The sequence below is a fragment of the Neofelis nebulosa genome, chromosome 9 (assembly GCF_028018385.1).
Source record: "Neofelis nebulosa isolate mNeoNeb1 chromosome 9, mNeoNeb1.pri, whole genome shotgun sequence".
Lineage (NCBI taxonomy): Eukaryota > Metazoa > Chordata > Mammalia > Carnivora > Felidae > Neofelis > Neofelis nebulosa.
In genome coordinates, this window is record NC_080790.1 from 130,166,720 (window position 1) to 130,187,092 (window position 20,373).

Sequence of the window (20,373 nt, forward strand, 5' to 3'; positions counted from 1 at the left end):
AGCCTAGGACCCCCGAGGACCCCCGCACACGGGAGGCCGCCCCAGCTGGCCCTGCTGGGTTTCTGATTTCTGAGACGCCTCCTGGGGGCCGGATCCCCAGCTGGAGGAAGGATGAGGCCTGGCCCTGGGGGCCCTGGGGGAGGCCCGGTCCCAGGACAATGCCGAGCATTGAGTTCATGCCAGCCCTGGTTTGGGGTTGGAAAAATAGAGTAATCTGGGCAGGACTGACACAAAGGCCGGGGGGCCAGATTGGCTGAGGGGCGTCAGGTTACCCCCCACAGGCTGCAGCCACACTGGCAGCTTCCCTGGCAGCTCGGGGTGGGGGGGTGTTTTTCTTTCCCCAAAGATTATAATTAAGTGAGCGATCAGGGCCCCTCGCTAAGGCCTCGCGGGCGGGTTTCGTTACAGGAAGAATTGCACGTACGGGGGTTCAGAGGGCTGACGGGGGCTGACGTGTCACCAGCACGGTAATAATGGCAGCGGTAATAACAGCCAGAGGCTGCGGGAGGGTCTCGGGAGGGTCTCCCCTGGGCCAGGCCCCAGGCGAATGGGTCCCCTGCACCACCTGGCTCCTGCCCGAAGCGGAGGATCCTGGGTCAGATCCCCATTTCATAAAGGGGCAAACAGAGGCTCAGAGTCGCTTTGGAGGCGGTTTCCTTCATTTCTTCAGCAGAGGTGGGGGGAGGTGGTGCAGGGTCTGGACTCACACGGGCCTCTGAGCCCCCCTGCCTCGGTCTTCTCCTCTGGAAAATGAGGCTAGCCCCGGAGCTGGCCTCGCTGAGCTGTGAACGACGACTGAGTGGGTGTGCAGTGAGGCCTCAGAAAATGTCTGTCCCCTCCTTCCTTCCACCGTGATGAAGGGGGCCAGGCTCGGCCCCTGAGGACTTTGTGCCGGCCACATGTCTGCCCCCACCTCTTCCTCCGTGAGTGAGGGGCTCAGGCCTTCAGGGGTGCTGGAGCGTAGGTGGGGGAGGCTTCAGATGATTTCTGATGTGGGGAGTGTAGTCTGGGCAGAGGGGACAAGTGGGTTCAGTGGCTAGGCGCTGGAGAGCACTGTCTGCGGAGCAGTGCAATGCTTCAGTTAGACCACGGGGTTTGAATTTCAGCTCCATCGTGTCTTTGCTGTGTGACTTCAGGCAGGCTACTCGAGCTCTCTGGTCTCAGACTATTACCCACAGAACGAGTGTGGAAAACCTTCTGCAAAGCCCTGTTGTGAAGAGAACACTGCCTGGCACATAATAATACTCAATGTGTGTTCTTATTCGTAACCGCTTCCCGCAGGAAGCCCACCCTGACTTCCTCTGGCTCCGGAGGCCGCCTGGGCACCCTCCCTCATGGGATGTTGCCTCTTCCACATGCCAGTCTCCCGCCCCCACCCAGATGCTCGGACTGGGACCGCCACGAGGGCTGCATCCCAGAGCCCAGCAAGAACCCAGCATGGAACAGCCGCGGGAGGCCAGGTGTTGGGTGAACGGCATCACTGAGCACCTACGTCCTGTGTCGAGCCCTTCACACACAAGTCTTGAGTTTAACGGCTTTCTCCTCCTGGGATGTCGGCTTCCCCAAGACTGACGCATAGTAGGTGCCCAAGAAATACGTGACGGGATTGTTGAGATAAACAGGTACTCGGAGGGAAGGAGGTGTCTGAGACTGGGGGCCTCAGCGGGCCGAGATCATGGGACTGTGCTCCAGGCTCCATGTTGAGTCATCTCAGTTCATCTGCCCGGCAGGCTAGTGCTGTTATTGTTTCCACCTCCCAGTTGGGGAAACTGAGGCACAGAGAGGTCAACATAGCTGACCCCACGTCACACAACGAGTGAGTGGCAGAGCCAGTATCATACCCAAGCCTGCTGAGTGAGGTGCTTGCCCTGAGACTGTAACAGCATACCTACTCCCACCTAGGGGGAAAGTACTCTTACCGTACCCATTGTGCAGATGGGGAAACAGAGGCCAGATGGCCTGCGCTTGTCTGCACACAGAAACTGTGGTTGAGCAGGAGATGCCCGAGGGAGGGCCCTGGATACCCAGGCTGGCGCCCCGAGGGAGGGGTCGGAGGCCCCAAGCAAGCTGTCCCCTGCCTGTTAGCGTCTCTGGCCGATACCCTGGCCTCTGTTTACCAAGCCCAACACCTAGAATGCCGCTCCTTCCGCCTGCCCAGGAATCTCAGGTGCCTTCACAATAGGATTCTCTGTCCCTGCGGCTGATTTTCATTCAAGCCCTTTGTGCTAAAAAGAAAAAAATGAAAAGAAAACTTGGCTCTAGGCCTCCCTGTCCCTTCCCCCACTTCCTAGAGAGAAAGGAAGATCCTAGCCTCTTTTTCCCCTCATTCTGGGGCCCAGAGATGTCTGCAGCCAGCCCAAGGTCACACAGCAGGGTTGGCCTTGGACTCCTCATCCAGTGCTCTGCTCATGGCACCCCGGCTTCAAGGCCGGTTGTGCCCTCCCCACCCCTGCATTTGCTCCTCTTGGCTCTGTCCTCTAGGCCTGGGGGGGGGGGGAGCAGAGGAAGTGGGGCCGATGTTCCCTGAGGCTTATTACATGCGGGGCACTTTACCATCCCCAAATTCATAGGATCCTCAGCACAGCTCTGTGAGGTCCTGTCACCCCATTTAACAGATGAGAAAACTGAGGCACAGAGAAATGAAGTGCCCAAGGTCACAGTGACGGAAAGTGCCAGGGCGGAGATTTGAACTTGTGCTCCTACGGTTCTGTTGCTGCCACCCCTGGTGCCTTCTTGTAGGGAGGCCTGAGCCCCGTTGACGGCGGGGTGGGGGGCACGGGAGGGAAGTGGGAGCCTGGGCTGGGCCGGGACCCTGGAGTGGAGCCAGACAGCAACAATGGGTCCTCAGAGATGGTGGTGGCCCCGGGCGGGGCGTGAGCCGTGGCCAGGGGCCGCAGGGCTGGGCCGTGGGCCGGCAGGCTCAGCACAGCTTCCCTCCCCTCCAGCTCCTGGGTCGGGACCTGGGGACACCGCCCTGGCACCTCAGCTCCCAAACCCAACAGGTCCAGGGCTTGTGCAAGAGGCGGGGGGCCGGGCCAGCAGCCCCTGGCAACGATAATGGCTAAGTCACCATACCTCATGCTAATCTAGAACTACCTGTAGGCCAGACACTGCATCAGGGGCCCTCCTGGATCCTCACAAGCAGCGTAGGAGGGGGGACTGTTAGGAATGCCCTTTTACGGATGTGGAAAGGGAGGCCCAGAGAGGCCCTTGGCACTTGCCCAGGGCCACAGAGGGACAAAGAGCTTTGGAAAGTGGGGCCCTCAGAGAGTGAGCTGCCTGTCCCAAGAGGCATACAAGCAGAGGAGGAGGGACCTCACCGGGGTCGCAGTGAGGCGTTAGTGCTCACCAGTGGCGGCTCACTGAACTCGGGGCCTGGGCAGCCGGGAGTTGGGGAGCGGATGAGGCCTCTTGGGCTGTGGAGGGATTAAAAGAGTGACTGGATGCCCAGGGTTGGAAATGTGGCTGCCATGGAGTAGGCACGCCCTTCGTGGGGCGTCCACTGTTTGCAGAAACAGTAGCTCACACTTCTGGAGGCTGCCATGTACCCAGGCCCTGTGCCTCGATGGTTTTGAGTGCTCACTGTTTCTCAGTCAGCTCGCTGAGTGCTTCGGGGATCCTTGAGACTCGTGATACCTCAGGAGAGCCACCTCATTCACATCCCTCATTCACGCCGGCAGATGAGGGAGCCGAGGCTCAGAGAGGCCCAGGGACATGCAGGGGAGGTAATCGGCATGGCTGGATGCGTGAACCAGTCTGCCTCTGCTGTGTGGCCTCGGGCAGCTACTAACTTCCTTGGGCCTCAGTTTCCCTATCTGTACATTAGGTTGGGCTATCCATGGCATCCTAGACTTCTAGGTGAAGATTTGAGTGTCTGCGAGGCTACACTGTCTTCCCCCCAGGACCTTGCTGCCCCAAGTGAAATCCTCTCTAAAAGACTCCTTTTCAGCCTCCGCATTCCCACCACCTCTCTATTTCCTCCCCTGCCTCGGGGTTCATTCCCATTTGCCTCTAGTCCCAATTAGGCCATCTTCCGTGCCTGGAACGGTGAAGGCATTTAATTAAATCTTAGAACAGGAAGTCTGGATGTGGGGCTGTTCCTGGATCGGTTATCTGGGTTCTTCAAGTCTCCTGTCTTCGTGGGTCCTAGTGGCTGCTGTGGCACCAGACATCACATCCCATATAACCACATCTTAACTAGGAAGGGAAAGGGGTGGGCCAAAAAGGAGGTTTTTTCATCCAGGATCTCACTCTTTCATCAAGCAGGAAAATATTTCCTAAATGTCCTAGTAGACTTCCCCCTGTGACTACGTAACCATGGAGTCACGTGTCCACCTTTAAACCAGAAAAGAATTCCCGGGGCTGACTTAGATGAATCTGAGGATTCCGCCTCTCAGGCTGTCCCAAAGAAATGTGGCTCTCAGGGCAACGGGGCCACAGCCAGGCCAGCCATCTGGTGCCAGCCTCGCTGACGTTCATTCCCCCTCTGGACTGCACCGGTGGGCCTGGGGGTGCTGGCCTTTCTCTGGCTGGTTCTCTTGGTGGTGAGCAGCGTCTTCCCAGGCCTCCAGGTGCCGGGGAAGATGCTCTGGTTCTCCTCTTCCTCCCTGCCCGGTCCTCCTCAGGCCTCACAAATGGCCCTTGGGCTGAGGCGGAACCCTCTCCTGCCTTCACCTGCCCATGCCCGGCGAGCCGGGCAGCATGGAGTTGGTCCCGCATTCCTAGTCCCTGTCAGTGTCGGCCTCGGTGCCCCACTGGACACACGGACTGCCTGAGCCCAGCCTCTTCCTCCTCCCACGTCTCTGTCTTGCTCGGGTTTCTAATCAGAGGTGTGGGTGTCACTTAACCTGCCACATCCACCTCCCCTCCCCCACCACACACTCCCCGACTCGGAGAAAGGCACTGCCACCCCCAGCGATCAGGTCTCAGACCCTGGAGTTGCTTTCCGCCCCACTCTCTCCTACCCCACGTCCAGTCCGTCCGTCGCCAAATCCCACTGGCCTGACCTTCCACCTGCGGCCAGAGCCAACCGGCCTCCCCTCCACTGCCACCACCTGGCATGTCTTCTTCACCGGTGGCCGCCTCCCAGAGGTCCTGTTGGAGCCTCGGTCGTTCACACCGCTGCCCTGCCCAGACCCCTCCCGTGGCTCCCACCTGCTTCCAGGAATGCTGAGTCCTCCCCAGCCCCGGAGATCCTGAAGGATGGGCCCCTCCCCTCCCCACGCCTCCACCCTCCCTTCTGGCCATGCTGCCTTTGGCTCCTTCTTAAACAACACCCCAAGCGTTTCCCCGCCCTTTCCCCCACTTTTGCCCTTACCGGTCCCTCTACCGTTCTTCTGGATTTTTTCCGCGTCCTGCCCCCTCCCCTCACTTGGGCCCGTGCTCCTCAGTGAGACCTCCCAGCCCACCCCCTACTGCAGCCCTCCCTCTTTCTCGGATCCGACCCTGATTCATTTTTCTGCCGCACACTCGTCATCCTCTTTCTGTATTTACGTGTCCGTCTGCTCAGTGTCTCGTGCCCGCCCCGAAGGTGAGCTCTAGCAAACGGGAACTGTGTCTCATTTGGCACGGGGCCTGGCACACAGGTGGTGCACTAAACCCCCGTGCCTGGCAGCGGTCTGGGCAAGATGACCTCCCGCGGATGTGGCCGTGGAGACACCGTTTGGCCGGAGGTGGCTCCCGGCTGAGGTCTAGTGGGCCCCCTCCCGCCCCGGGGGTGCTGCCTGGGCCTCAGGGCAGGGGAGGGTCCCAGGCAGTGGGGGGAGGATCTCTGAATGGAGCCAGGACTTTCATGGTGTCACAGAGCCTTCGGGGGTCCGGAGGTGACGCTGGACGGGAACGGACTGTGGGAATTTTCAGTCCACCCTCGTGCTCTCTTTCATCCTGTCTGATGGCTTAATTTGTTTTCTTTTTTATGGAGAGGTGTTACCCACTGTTCAACAGAAGATCCCAGTGCGGTGGCCCACGTGTCCCAAGTGCCAGCTCTAAAACTGGTTTGTAAGGTGGAAATCAACCACGGCCAAGTTCCCCTTGGGGATTCCACAGGAAGGACACGGCCCTCCCCACCCGAGGCGGATGTACGGTTTCCATAAATTCGGCCCACCAGCCCCCCACCCTCACCCCAGCGTTGGGACCCTGCCCAGGGGAGGCTTGGCTTATGTTTGGGGGCCACGGTATGGCTGCGTCTGAGCAGACCCAGACTGGGGGAAGCGCTAACCCATATCTCCCCCTCCTGGCGTATCCACCATCCGGTGGCTCTTTTCTCTCTGAGACTTTTTATTTTTTGCTGAGCACGTGCAGTTGAATTCCTGTCAAAGTACCTAAACTGTGACTGTCCTGAGTGTGACAGAGACAAGAGTGTGTGTGTGTGTGTGTGTGTGTGTGTGTGTGTGTGTGCGCGCGCTCTTCCGGTTCATCTTGGGGGCCTCCTGGCCTTGACCTCTTCTCCGGAGTGACCCCAAGGCCCATCCTTTGAATACTAGGCTCAGGGGATCCCAGTCTGAAAGCCCACGATCAAGGTCCATCCGTCTGGTTTCCATGCAGGAAAATAAGGATGTGACAGGTGAGGGAGGTCGAGCTTTGGGGACAAGGAGCAGAGTGGCTGCAGCCCGGGCAGGGCAGGGGTGGTGCAGGGTCCAAGGCCAGACCAGGATATGAGGGAGGGTGTCTGGGGGCACGGCTTGCCTGTTGCTCTATTCATTCCGTGCTTAGCGTTCGTGCATTCAACAAATGTTAATGAAGCATGTACTCTGTGCCAGGTGCTGAGGAGACAATGATCCCTGCCTACAAGGAGCTCATAGCCCAGTGTGGGCGATGGACATTAGCCAACTCACTCCCAGAAACGTCAATTTGTGACGGACAAGTATGAAGTGATGAGGATCTTTGATGGGCAGGAGGGTGCATGTGGTTGGGGAGGTCAGAAAGACTTTCTGGAAGATGCCGAGCTGAGAACTGAAGGATGAGCAGAGGCCAAGTGGATGAGAAATGGAGGAACAAATGTTCCAGCAAGTGGCCACAGCACGTGCAAAGGTCCTGTGGTGGGACAGAACAGAACAGAGGGAGTTGGTGAATCTAAAAGACCTTGTACCTGGAGCTGAGAGGTGAGGGGTGAATGGGGAGTAGGGAAGGCTGAGGCTCCACAGCGAGAGCAGCCTGGTCTTATGCTGAGAGCAGTGGAGGACCTTGGGGAAGGCTGAGCAGGGAGGAAAGTCACGAGGCACCTCTGCCCGCCTCTGCCTTCCCACCTGACTACTTGGCATGCCCTGGCTCAGCATCTTTCATGAATGTTCTCTTTGAATCTCTACCACTTCTGAAGACCAGCTTCTGAAGGTGCCAGGAGTTGAACCCACTCGTCAGATGAGGAAACTGAGTCTCTGGATCTTCCCATGGCCCCACCCGCTTCCTCCTGCCCAGAGAAAAGAGGAACGGAGAACTGACGCCCCACGGTCAGCTGGGAAGAGCCTGGGCTGGGAATGGGGAGGGTGGGGCCCTCAGAGGCCCGCACCCGGGATGGGCAGGGTCCTGCTTCCGTTTAACCACATCCCTGTGACATGCCCCAAAAGGGAAGCAGAGGCCGCCTGTCCTCATGCCCTGTACCCCAGGGAGGGGGCTAGGGATGCCCTGGTGCAGGGCAGGGCAGAGTTGGATCTTGAACTCTGGGGTCAGCTGAACCCAGCTGGGTGACCTTATGTTGGAGCCTCATTATCTTGGCTTCCTCCTCTAAGTAGAGGGTCAGAACCTCTCGCTTGGCTGTTCTCAGGATTAGCCCACAGTGGGCCTCACTGAACGGCTGGCCGCTGGTTGTTGGATGAATGAGCTAAAGGTGTTTCTTTTCCTGAAAGGAGCAGGCAGTTGGATAAAGAACTCATGTATTTGACATTGGACAAATGTTTATTGAGCATCCAATGTGTTCCAGGCGTTGTCCTGGGTGTTGTGGAGACGGCAATGAACAAACCAGACACGGATGCCTGCAGGTGCCCACCACCCTGCCCGCTCTGTGGCAGACATCGCAAACCAATCCTCTTTCCCACTGAAACCGGAATTCTCCTCAGCACTGGGCACCAGCTGGGGTCTGGCGCTCAGGAGGGCCCCACCTGTCTTCCCAGGGTGAGGCTGCGAGTGTGGACCCGGAAGATTCCAGTGAGAGCCCCTAGGCGATTAAACTGCCTCCCCTCAGTCTCTTTCAACAAATATCTATTGTTTTTAAATTTTTTTAATGTTTGTTTATTTTTAAGAGAGAGAGAGAGAGAGAGGGCCGCCTGGGTGGCTCAGTCGGTTAAGCATCCGACTTCGGCTCAAGTCATGATCTCACAGTCCGTGAGTTCCAGCCTCACATCAGGCTCTGTGCTGACAGCTCAGAGCCTGGAGCCTGTTTCAGATTCTGGGTCTCCCTCTCTCTGACCCTTCCCTGTTCATGCTCTGTCTCTCCCTGTGTCAAAAATAAATAAATGTTAAAAAAAAATTATAAAAAAAAAAAAAGAGAGAGCACAAGCAGGGCAGGGACAGAACAAGAGGGGGACAGAAGTTCCAAAGCAGGCTCCATGTGCTGTCAGCACAGAGCCCGACACGGGGCTCGAACCCACGAACGGCGAGACCACGACCTGAGCCGAAGTCAGACGCTCAGCCGACTGTGCCACCCAGGTGCCCCGATTTTTCAACAAATATCTATTGAGCGCCTGCTGTGTGCCGAGTGCCAGGGGCATGGCAGTGACCAGGGTGGATAGGATGCCTGCCCTTGTAAAGCTGCCATTCTGGCGAGAGAGAGACAGACAAACGTACACATAAGTAGTTACTTCCAGACACGGATACAGGCTATGAAGACATCGGCAGAGGGGGGCAGTGGGGCATGATGGGAGAAACCCCCTGGCAGGGGCTGGGGGGGGGCGGCTCTGGGAGGAGGGGGCATCTGTTGAGACTAATGAGACCCGGCGACCAAGGGAAAATATGGGGGAACCTTCGCAACAGCAAAGGTCTGGAGGTGGGCATCAGGTTGACTTACTTTAGGAGCAGAAAGATGCTTGTGTTTCTGGGGAGGTGAGTGACAGTGAAGAAAGAGAGGGCATTGGAGGGGACAGGCGCCAGACGGCCAGGGCTGGAGGTCAGGGACGGGCGTGCGGATTTTATCCTGAATGTGATGGGCAGTCACTGGGGCGTTGAATCAGTGACTTGGTTGGGGTTACGTTTTCGGCCCCTCCAACTGCTGCGTGGAAAGGTTGTGTAGGGGACAAGGGTGAAGCAGGAGGACCAGGTGGGAAAGAGCTGTGGGTGTCCAGGCGAGCGGCGATGGTGGCTTGGACCAGGGTGGGGGCAGTGAATACAGAGATGGATGGCCAGGGCTGGCGGGGCGCCCGGTGCTCTGCATTTGGTTTCATTTTTCCTTTTACACGGTCCACCCGTGGGGCTCTGGGTCACTGGAGTTTCCCTGGCATTGTGGACGGAGACCGCGACCTGTCTCCTGGAGAAAGGCCTGTATCTGGCCTTTCCTCCTCCTGGCCCTGGACCCGGCGCCTTCTTAGTTACTCTGTGACTAAGTTACCCCTCACCCCCCAACCAAGCCCAGGCTTTGCCTGTGGTCCCCCCAGTATGCTGCTCCCGCCCTGCGGGCCGTCCATAAACCACTCGGCAACCCCTCTGGGAAGATGCTTATTCTGCAGATGCCTTCTTCGGATCAGGTGTGTCTCCAAGGAGGGGGCCCTGAGAGTCTGGGCCCCCAGGGGCAGATTTATTTCGGGGTCCCTGATTATAGGGAACTATCCAGGGGTAGCTTGCTGGAGGGTGGCCTCTTTCTTGGGGCGGTGTTCCTCCCATCCAGCCTGTTGCTGGGATGGAGCTGGGGGACATTCCCTGCTTACTTCCTGGGGTCTCAGGTGCTTGCTTCGACGGCGACTGGAGAGCTGTGCTGAGCAGAGGCCGCCCTGGCTCCTCTGAGGGAGAATCGTAAGTGATCGGCCCGGAGTCCCACTGGCCTCACCTCCGTGGTCTCCAACGTGCAGTAGGTCCTCAGGGCTGTGCTCCCTCATCGTGTCCCTAAGCCTTCAAGTGTAATAGATGCTGTTTGAAAACACCCTATGGCTTTGGTTTCTTGGTCAGCGACTTGGGTGTGACGGTGACATGTGGGGGCAGGGAGGCTTGGAGGAGAGGTTTCCCTGTTCTCCAGCAGAAACTGGAAACGGAGGTCCTGAGATGCGCCGTCCCAAGTCGCGCGGCTGAGGTGGGATTTGAACGCAGGGCCCCTGAATCAGGGACAGCGGGTGGAAGAGTCGGGCCGGGGTGCGGAAGGTGCTGCCTGGATCGCCCTGTGACCCCACTTCTCCTTTCTGCCCAGTGTAGTCAGCACACAGGAAGCTGGCTGGGGCCTCCCTTGCCCATCCTGTCTGCAGCGGGTGGACACGGGGTCCTGGCGTCACCCACCACCGCCCGGGGCCTCCCCCTTCCTGTCTTGTGCAAGACGAGGCGTCCCCTGCGTGGAATGGGCAGGCGGCTTTGGCGGATGGGTGGACGGGTGAGTAGGGGCCTGTCAGGTGGGGTCACTGCCCGCAGTTACCGCGAGCAGGCCTGGCCTAGGCCCCGGCCCCTTCTTCCTCCTCCTCCTCTTCCTCCTCCCCCTCCGCTTCTCCAAACTTCAGGCAGCCTCAAGCAAGAGGCCGGGGGACCCAGGAAGCTGGGGAGGCCGCTCAGCCAACATCTTGTCCCAGCGGAGCGGGCCTGGGCTCGGGCCATCATGGACAGGGCCCTAAACAGCAGTGACGGCTGTCATGATAATTCTCCCATTTGCTGCATGGCCCCTATGTGCCAGGCATGATCTCCTTTAAACACACATATTTACCTAAGCACCTACTATTTGCCATGTGCTGTTCTAAGGCCTTTATATCTAGTGTCCCATTGAATCCCACAAAAATCTCACGATGTCGTGCTTTTTTGTTTTTTGTTTTTTTAATGATCCCTTTCTTCAGATGAGGAAACCGAGGCCCTGAGACGCGGAGGGACCAGCACATAGTCACACAGCTCAGCCGCTTCCTGCTGGTCGTTGTCTGTGACCCAGGGCCAGCACTGTTCTGGAAGCCCGGTGGCCCGGAAGGGAAGTTCGTTCAGCCACCCTCCCGCTGAGCTGCTCCTGGCGTGTGGTCCTCAGTTTTCCCATCTGTACCAGCTCTGCTGTCTCAGGCTTCTGTTTTGGGGTCAGGAGGTCTGGGCCAGTGCAGGGCAGGCGGCGTGGGGGGAAGCGACAGGGACGGAAGCCACCTCTGGGATGGCCGGGGTGCCAGGTGCTCTCAGGGTCCACCCGGGAGGTACTCTGGCTGCAGGATGTGGGGCAGAAGTGAGAGACCCTTGTCAGCAGAGGTGGGGAAGGGCACGGGAATACCTTGACTTCCTCGCCTTGTGGGGGGCAGTGCTGGGCCATATTCTCCTTCTTCCCCCAGAGGTTCCTGGGCGCTGAGCCCACAGAGGTGGCCTGTTCACCTCCCTCCCTTGTCTCACTTCCTCACTCCCTCCTGGTGTTTCTGGCATCACCTCCCAAATAAATCGCTTGCTCCCAAAGCCTTGCCTATGCCCACCTGAGCCAGCCGCCGTACCGTGTGGAGGCTGAGAGCCTTGGTGTCAGACCTGAGTTTGAATGCTGGTGCTGCCACTGACCTTGCCTGTGACCTTGGGAACCTGCTCCCTCTCTCGGAACCTCAGTTCCTCCATCTGTGAAACGGGAACTTAGACTCAGAGAACCAAGTGATGATGAGATTGACGGGGAGTTTGGCATCACAGTGACCGGAGCAGAGTTCCCAGCTGTGAGTCCCACGAGGGATGCTGGGTGCTTTCTCTGAAGGCTTCTGCCAGGTCGGCGGGGGGTTGTGGGGGGAGCAAGAGTCAGGTGGTGGGCTAGGCAGGGGAAGAGGCCAAAAGGGAACGGGCCGGACAAAGGTGTGGAGGAAGAACCGGCCATGAATCTTCCTCGGCCCTGTTTGGCCGGCAGGGGAGGCAGGTGGGTGAGAAGCACATACAACCTTGAGCCGTCCACCCACCCCTGGCCCCAACCTCTAGGATTCCAGGGAGCCTGGAGGCATGCTCAGGGCAGAGCAAAGAACAGTGAGTTTGTTCACCGTGGGGTGAGGTTGGGCTGGTCAAGGGAGCTGTGTCTGCAGGGCTCTCATCAGGTGGAATACACCTCATTTCTGGGGTCACAGATTCCGGGGCCGTCTGGCCATGGGACCCCTTCACCGATGCTGTGCTTGAGGCAGGTGCGTGGGGGACTCGGTGCCCCACGTTTACCCTGAGTGGGGCCTCATGCCCAGAAGGGGCCCCCTGCTCCCCCCCACCCCAAACAAGCCTTGGGTTTTCCCCATTGCAGTGATGGGAGCTTTAACCTCTTGGCTGTCCAGGCTCCAAACCCGGGGTTTCCCTCCGCTTCCCCATGACCACTCGTCCGTGAGCTCATTCAGGCGTCCGGGGGTTCACGTCCACTGCCCTGCCCTGGTCCAGCACTGACTTCTCCCACTGCGACTTCTGCAGCCACAGCCATTCTTCATCTCCCTGCCTCCAGTCCTGCCTTCCTAAGCCAGAGGCATTCCCTCAGAACCCAGAACCCAAGACAGATCCTGTCCCTCCTCTGCTCAGAACCCTCCATGGTTCCCACTGCACTCAGATGGGAAGCCAGAGTCCTTATGGCAGCCTTCTCTTCCCGGAAGCCCTTTGTAATTTGGCTCCCTCCCTCCCACCCACCCATTCTCTCCCCTATTCTGCTCAGCCGCAGCCACACTGGCCTCCTGCTCGTGGCCCAAACACGCCAGTTATGCTGCTGTCTCAGGGCCTTTGCACTTGCTTTCCCCACTGGACTGGAGAATACTCTCTGCTCAGCTCTCGCCATGAGGTGAGAGTCAGGCCTCAGCTCCAAAGTCACCCCTCAGAGAGGCCCTCCCTGGCTATTTTTATCAGCCCTCCTGCATTTTTATCAGCCCATGCGATTTCATTTTCTTTCTAGGACTTATAGCTTTCTGTAGAAAATTACTCTGCTTATTCATCTGACATTTTTTAAAGTTTATTTTTATTTGGGGGGGGGGAGGGGCAGAGAGGGGGGGAGGGGATCCCAACAAGCTTCACGCTGTCAGCTGGAGCCCATCGCGGGGCTTGAACTCGTGAACCATGCGATCATGACCTGAGCCAAGATCAAGAGTCAGACACTTAACGGACTGAGGCACCCAGGTGCCCCTGTTTATCTGACTTCTTGACTGTTTCTTCCACTGGAATGTCAGCCTCACTCAGGTGGGAAGCTTTGTCTGTGTTCACTGCCGTCGTCCCAGCTCCCAAACACTCGTGAATGAAAGAGTGAGTGATGAGCAAATGAATGAATGAATGCTTTGACGGATGAGGGGGCTGAGGCTCAGAGGAAGCCCCAGGGGACTCACGTTCCAGAGCTTTCTCCTGACTCACCCTGGTCTCTGGAGCCGTGCATCGCCCGTGCAGACACGATGTGCCAGGTTTGGGGTCCTGGGTAGCAATTTGACTCCTGCGTGTCTTCACTTGTGCCGTGGGACTGTCAGCTTCCTCATCTGCAAGATGGGTCACATGGGGGTCCCGGCGGCACGGGGTTGGGAGGGGCCGGTGTGTGGTGAGGGTTCAGCACGAAATAGGTGCTCAGTAAATGGGAGTGGCCGTGGGGGAGGCTCTGGCTTGTGGTCCCCTCCCCCTCTGCTCCAGGGCCTATAATTACCGCTTACCCTGGCCAGTGGGCCCGAGAGATTCCATGTGTGGGCAGGGCTGTGGCTGGGGTGCTCGCCCAGCCACTGGTGGGTCCCATGGGCACTCTCTGACCCTGGGCCTCATGGCTGACATTCCAGGCACGTTTCCCAGCCCTGGGGCTGCCACAGGCCACACAGGGTGGGGGTGGGGGTCGTAGGCTTCAGGCTGGACAAACCAGTCAGCCTCCCGGGCTGGGCTGCCTGACCACCAACTTCCTGCTGGGCCTCTGGAGGCCCAGGGGGGCCTCCAAGTCTTTCCTTCTGCCTCCACTGCCACCATCGCTGCTCATCCACACGGGCACAGAAGCTTCCATCCAGACCCCAGAAACTCCCTCTTCACATCCAGCCAGAGGGGTCCTTTAAAGCTGTGGCTCAGCCCATGTTATTCCCCTGCTGAGTTGTAGTCCAATTGCTTCGAGAATCGGCCTTCAAGCTCTTCCCTCGGCACACAAGGCTGCGCATCATCTGACCTCCTCTGTGTCTCTGAAACAGCACAAGCTTGGGGTGCCTGGGTGGCTCGGTCGGTTAAGTGGCCGACTTCAGCTCAGGTCATGATCTCACGGTTTGTGGGTTCGATGCCCACGTCGGGCTCTGTGCTGACAGCTCAGAACCTGGAGCCTGCTTCGGATTCAGTGTCTCCCCCTCTCTTTGTCCCCCTCTTATTTGTGCTCTGTCTTTGTCTCTCTCAAAAATAAATATTTAAAAAGAAACCAGCACAAACTCATGCCGTCTCAGGGCCTTTGCACTGGCTGTTCCTTCTGTCTGGAATACTCTTCACTCCAGTGTCCACAGAGCCTCCTCCCTCCCTTTCTTCAGGTTTCTGCTCACGTGTCATCTGCATGTGACGCCTCTTCTGAGCCCCTGCTTCCATGCCCCGCCCACTATTCTCCATTCCCTTTTCTGCTTTATGTCCCCCTGGGGTGCTCATCACCATCTGACACACTGTAGATTTTACTTATCCACAAGGGCACAAGATTTTTGTCTGCTTTCTTCTCTGTTGTGTCTCCAGTGCCCAGCACGGGGCCCAGAACATAATAGGTGCTCAACAAACATTTGTTGAATGACAATTTGTTGAACAACAAATTGAATGACATTTGTTGAACAAACAATTCTATGAGTTCTTGACAAATAAGGACCCTGAGCTTCCCGGGGGTAGGTGACCAGCCCAAGGCCACACAGCTAGTCTGAGACTGAGCCAGGAGAGGAGATGAGCCCAGTTTCATGAGATCCTGGAGCTCGCATCTTGGAAACCGTTTCGGGAGAATACAGATGGGACGGAGGCCCCAGCAGTAGATGCTGGTGATTCTGTGGCCCTGCCAGTCCCAGGCCGCGCAGTACTCGGGCTGATCCAGGAGTCCCGGCCTGCCTGCCCAGGCATTCCAGGCTCTGACCCAGGTTCCGAGCTTTCTATTTTGAGCCTTCCAGTCCCGAGGACTGTGTGTTCCCAGCAGGCGGCGTGGGCCAGAGGCTGAGCCTGGGTGTGGCTGTCACCCTAATCGGGGCCTGGTGGGAGGGGAGGGAGAGTGCTGGAGCTGGGGCCCTGCCAGGGAGCCCAAGGACCCGGATCCCCCAGTCCTTAACCTCTGTGCCCCTGGCACAAGCCTTGTTCTCTGCCTCACTGTCCCGCATTCAAGGCCTGGTATCTTGCAGGACTGATATTGACTCATTCCACCCTGGATTACACACCCCGGTTTGTCCCCAGGACTTTGGGACCCCCTCGAATTCTGGCTCTGCCCCTTTCCAGAAGTGACCTTGGGCAAGTCACTTCGCCTGTCTGAGCCTATCTCCTCAACTGGGAAGCAGGGACAGTAAGAGCACCTGTCTCCTGGATTGAGGAGGAGACTCCGTGAAATACAACTGGTGAAAGCAGCCAGCACTCAGGGAGTACGTGACAATGAGCCCCCTTCCGGGGGGCGTTTCTTCCCCTTGTGCCCTGAGTTTGTCCCCCCACCGCCCTTCTCGCCACCGGGTGCATTTGCATTCATTGTTGGTGGCTTGTCTGTCTCCCCCTCTAAAATGTCAGTTCTACCAGGCGAGGGACTTTTGTCTGCCTTTTTCACTGCTGTGTCCCCTGGGCCCATCACAGCACCTGGCACACAGGAGGTGCTCAGTAAATATTTGGCAAAAGCACCGAGAGATGAATAATGAGCCCTTGGGCCACACAGGCCCTGACCTCAGAAGATGTGTCCTCACTCCCTTCCGTAGCCTGGTGGGGTGGCGCCTAGCGTTCTTAGGGGTGCTTGTTGGTAGTGGGCACCAGACCCCCTGCTCTGCTCATCTGTCAGCCAGCGACGCTGTCCGGGTAGCATCCTCCTTGTTTCACAGATGGGGAGGATGAGGCGAGAGGGAGTCACCTGTCTAATGTCATACGGTGGTCGGCACCTGAGCCAGGATTCTAGCACAGGACTTGGGGTGGGGGTGCGGGGGACGGATGGCTCATTCTTTCCCTGGAGGGAGTTGGTGATGATGGAGAGCAGGGCGGGGCCGGTGAGGAGGTCCTGGAGGAGGGAGGGACGGGAGATGAGGCAGCCCCTTCCAAGTGCTCTCTCTCTTTATGTCTCCCTGGATCCCTCTGTCCCTGTCTTTGCTCTGTCTCTCCTTGACTTTGGATCTCTCTCTCCCTCTTATGTATTTGACCCACTGCCCAGGAGGGGGTACAGGCAGCAGACCCCTGGCTTGGGGGTTGGAGCTGGGGCTGAGCTGGGGGAGGATTGACATTTGGGATTGAGCAGAGGGTCTGGAGCCAGACCCTGCACAAGGCCCAGAAGGGGCCCTAGGGACCCGGTCTGCCTGCCTCCACACTTCAGGGGTAACTTGGAACCCCAGGCACTTGAGAGCCCCAGACCCAGAAGACCTGGGTTCAAATCCCCAATTTGTCATATTCCAGCTCCATGACCTGGGGCACTTAACCTCCAGTTTCTGTAAAATGGGACCATCAATAGCTCTGTCTCATAGGCTTTTATAAGGAGGAATGATGTGAGGGCCACGCTTGGCTCCCTGAATCTCTAAGTAATAAGGAAAGCATTTGATAAGTAGCTACATGTAATGATTTCTTTGTAACAGGTGGGGAAAGTAAGACTGAGACCCATTTTACTCGTGCATCAAACATTATCGGACATGTGCTAGGTGCTCTGTTTTGCATTCATTAACCTAGGGGTTGGTAAGCTGTGGCCCTCAGACCCAATCTGGCCCCATAGCCTGCTTTTGTAAATAAAGTTTTATTGGCACTCAGCATGCCCGTTCATTTATTTACCTATAATTGTCTTCATCCTACAACTGCCATGTTGGGTAGCTGTGAAAGAGACCGTAAGACTCCCCCAAGGTGTGGGGTGCCCGGGTGGCTCAGTCGGTTAAGCCTCCGACTTTGGCTCAGGTCAAGATCTCACGGTTTGTGGGTTCGAGCCCCGCATCGGGCTCTGTGCTGACAGCTCGGAGCCTGGAGCCCGCTTTGGATTCTGTGTCTCCCTCTCTCTCTGCCTCTCCCTTGCTCATTCTTTCTCTCTGTCTCTCTCCCCCTCCCCTGCTCATGCTCTGTCTCCCTCTGTTTCACAAATAAACAAACATTAAAAAAATAAAAAGCCTCCCCCAAGGTGAAGATGTTTATTTCCCATCTGGCTTTTTACAGAAAAAGGTTGCTAATGCCCCAAGTAATCCATCACAGCCACGGAGGGGCTCATTTGATGGATTTTACGGACAAGAAACTAAAGTCTTTTAGGCCTCAGCAAACAGACTCCGGTCTCGTTCCTCCTCCCCTGCCCCTGAGGGTCCCTCCCAACTCTTGTCCTCATCCTGCATGGCTGCCAAGTGGGTGAGGGGATCCCTACAGTGGAAGGAATCCGGTTTGAGGATCAGGTTGATCTGAGCTTGAATCTCGCCTCGGCCCCTCTCTTGCTGGTGACCTTGGGTGAGAGGTCTGACACACAGTAGGTGCTTAATCAGTGCACACCCAGGCTGTGAGCCTTAGCTTTCTCTCAGGCTCCATCCAGGTTATGGTCCATTTCGGGGAGTCCATTTTACAAATCACAGCCATTGGCTGGCTGGGCGTTAGGAGGCATCGGTGGGAGAGCACTTTGGGTGACCAAAGGGCTTTCCAGAGCTCCATATGTGTGGTGGGGGGATCCCACCCCAGAGTCTTAGTCTCTGTCCCTTGGCTTCAGGCCTCAGCCTTGTCCTTAACCACAGTCCCCCCTCCTCCTCTGCTTGTCTCCCAAGATCCCTCCCAGCCTCTCTCCTGCTGATCCTGGGGAGCTCCAGTTTTGCATCCAGCCCTTTTCCAGGGTCCCAGAACCCCCAACAGGCAATCCTTCCTGCTGCCTGGAGGAGGCGATGTTGGTGACTCGGGAACCTCTGGCTGCATCCAGCCCCAGCCCCAGCATCAGGGGCTGTAAGAATGGAGCGGGTTCTCCCCTAACAGCCTCGCCCACTGCGTGCTGTACTTCTTTGAGGGTGGCCTTCCCAAATTCATTAACTCGGTAGTTTATTTCCCCAGTGCTGGTGAGACCTTGGGAAAATTCCTTCACTCTCAGCTCTGTACCCGGGGCTCTGGTGGTACCTACTCCTTCGGGATGTTGTGAGGAAGAGGTGAGTCAGTGAGAGGAGGCGCTTGGCTTGGCCCTGAGCATGGCAAGTACTCAATACACATGCTCATGGGTTCGTTTGAGGGCCCCCTGGTCGCTCCCTGAGGCCTCCCCAAGACATGCCTGGGGCTGGGGTGAGGGGCAGTGGGGGACACAAGTGCCAAAGACATAGTCCTTGCCCTCATCTAAATGCTGGGGACTCTCCAACTTGGACACCTCCGCCGCCTCCAGACTCGAGTCTCACCTGCCCCATTGCTGCTGGGGTGACTGACAGCCAAACATTCAGCCTAGCCGTTATCCAACCCGTGATCCTGCCCCCAAACTATCCCTGTCTCAGTTCCCGGCACCTCCTCCAGGGTGCCCCCAAAGCTGGGAGTCCCCTTTAACCCTTTGTTCTCACTCGCCCCCACATCTGCCTCCACTGCCCCACGCTGGCCCGTGCCACCAGCCTCTCCCACCCGGGGGGCTCGCACCTACAGTTTGTTCTCTGCACACAGCCAGAGGGATCCCCTTAGACCTAAGTTAGATCCTGTCCCTCCTGTGCTCCGGGGTCTCCCAGGGCTCCCACCCTGCTCAGAGTAAAAGCCAGAGTCGTCCCCATGGCCCTCAAGGCCCTGTGTAACATCCACCCCCAGGAAACCCTACGCCTCTCTGATGACTTCACATCCTCTCACTTTCCCCCTTGCCACTCCTTCCCAACCCAACGGGCTCCTTGCTGTTCCTCTAATAAGCTTCAGACCTTTCTACCTGAGGGCCTTTGCACGTGCCAGTCCCTGTGCTTGGAAACCTCGCCCACTGTGTATTCACATGACTCACTCCTTCACCCTCTTTAGGTCTTAGTTTGGACGCCACCCCTCAGAGCAGCCTTCTCTGAGCCCCCCTCCCTTGCCAGCATAAGTATTATCCACCTCCTTGGGGTGCCTGGGTGGCTCAGTTGGTTGAGCATCCAACTTCGGCTCAGGTCATGATCTCATGGGTGAGTTTGAGTCTCGCATAGGGCTCACTGCTGTTAGCACAGAGCCTGCTTCAGATCCTCTGTCCCCTGCCCCGCTCCCCCCCAAAAGTGAATAAACATTTAAAAAAACAGATATTCCACCTCCTTTATACTGCCCTGTCTGTATCCTGATCTGGCTTTATTTGTCCTTTATGAGTGGAGGAGATTGCACAGGGGAAAGGCACTCCCACGAAGGGGACAGCGTGCACACAGGCATGGAACTGTGAGCAGTGGGGGAGTGCAGGGTGGTGGCTGAGGGGCGATTGGTGAAGACAGTAGGGCAGGCTGAGCTCCAGGATAAAGCAGCGTCCAGGCAGGAGGAAGAGGGCTGGGCCGACAGTCAGCAGGCCAGGGTTTCTCTGGCTCTGTTACTCCCTGGCTGTGTGACTTCAAGAAGCCATGCCTCTCTCTGGACCCAAGAATCCTCAGCTCCCATTGGAGACCACCTAAGTGAATCTGTTATTTGACAGGTGGGGAAACTGAGGCCGCAGAACTTCTTCTATGACCTGGTGAAAGGTCACCCCAGGGATTGGGATAAGCCAAGGATTGCTAGCAGTCACTCACAATTTAGCTTGAATGAGTTCTCTGGGTTCTTGGCTATCCAGTGACCTCTAGACCTCAGGGGGCCTAGGAGGTGGGAGGGGGTGGGGGCGCAGGGCTGAGACTCCCTGGGCTGGGCAGAGAAAGCCGGAGTGCCACGATGGTGACGATAGGATCTGAGGGGGCTGGGATACAGTCACACATCTGTGGCTGTGACACAGGCAAGTGACACATGCTGTCTGGGAGTCGCCCCTGGGCCATGCAGCTTGTCACATACACTTCCCCTCCACGCACAGCCTGACTTGTACTCTGTTCCCTGGGCTGCCGTTTCCTGACTGTGTGACTCTGGGCAAGTCACTTCCCCCCTCTGAGCCTCAATTTCCTCTTCTGTAACGGGAGGTAACGGCAGCACCAGCCCTGCTGGCCGTTGGGACTGACCCGCTTGCTGTTCCTCAGACGGGCCAGGCACGCTCGCACCTCAGGGCCTTTGCAGTTGCTGCTCTCACCGCCTGTTACACCCTTCCCAAAGATGGCT

The 20,373-nt window shown here is 57.6% G+C and overlaps 3 long non-coding RNA genes across 5 annotated transcripts in view; 1 reads left to right on the plus strand and 2 right to left on the minus strand.

Annotated features, from left to right (window-relative positions):
• The window catches only part of LOC131485920 (uncharacterized), a 233,079-nt gene that overhangs the window by 90,041 nt on the left and 122,665 nt on the right, over positions 1-20,373 (plus strand). The window lies entirely within an intron of this gene.
• On the minus strand, positions 4,037-5,152 carry LOC131485927 (uncharacterized). The gene is made up of 2 exons (XR_009249084.1): positions 5,055-5,152; positions 4,037-4,197 (listed from the first exon to the last, which is right to left on the minus strand). It is a non-coding gene; the product is annotated as an uncharacterized LOC131485927 (long non-coding RNA).
• On the minus strand, positions 8,239-10,098 carry LOC131485924 (uncharacterized). Its single transcript, XR_009249081.1, has 2 exons — positions 9,971-10,098; positions 8,239-8,428 (listed from the first exon to the last, which is right to left on the minus strand). It is a non-coding gene; the product is annotated as an uncharacterized LOC131485924 (long non-coding RNA).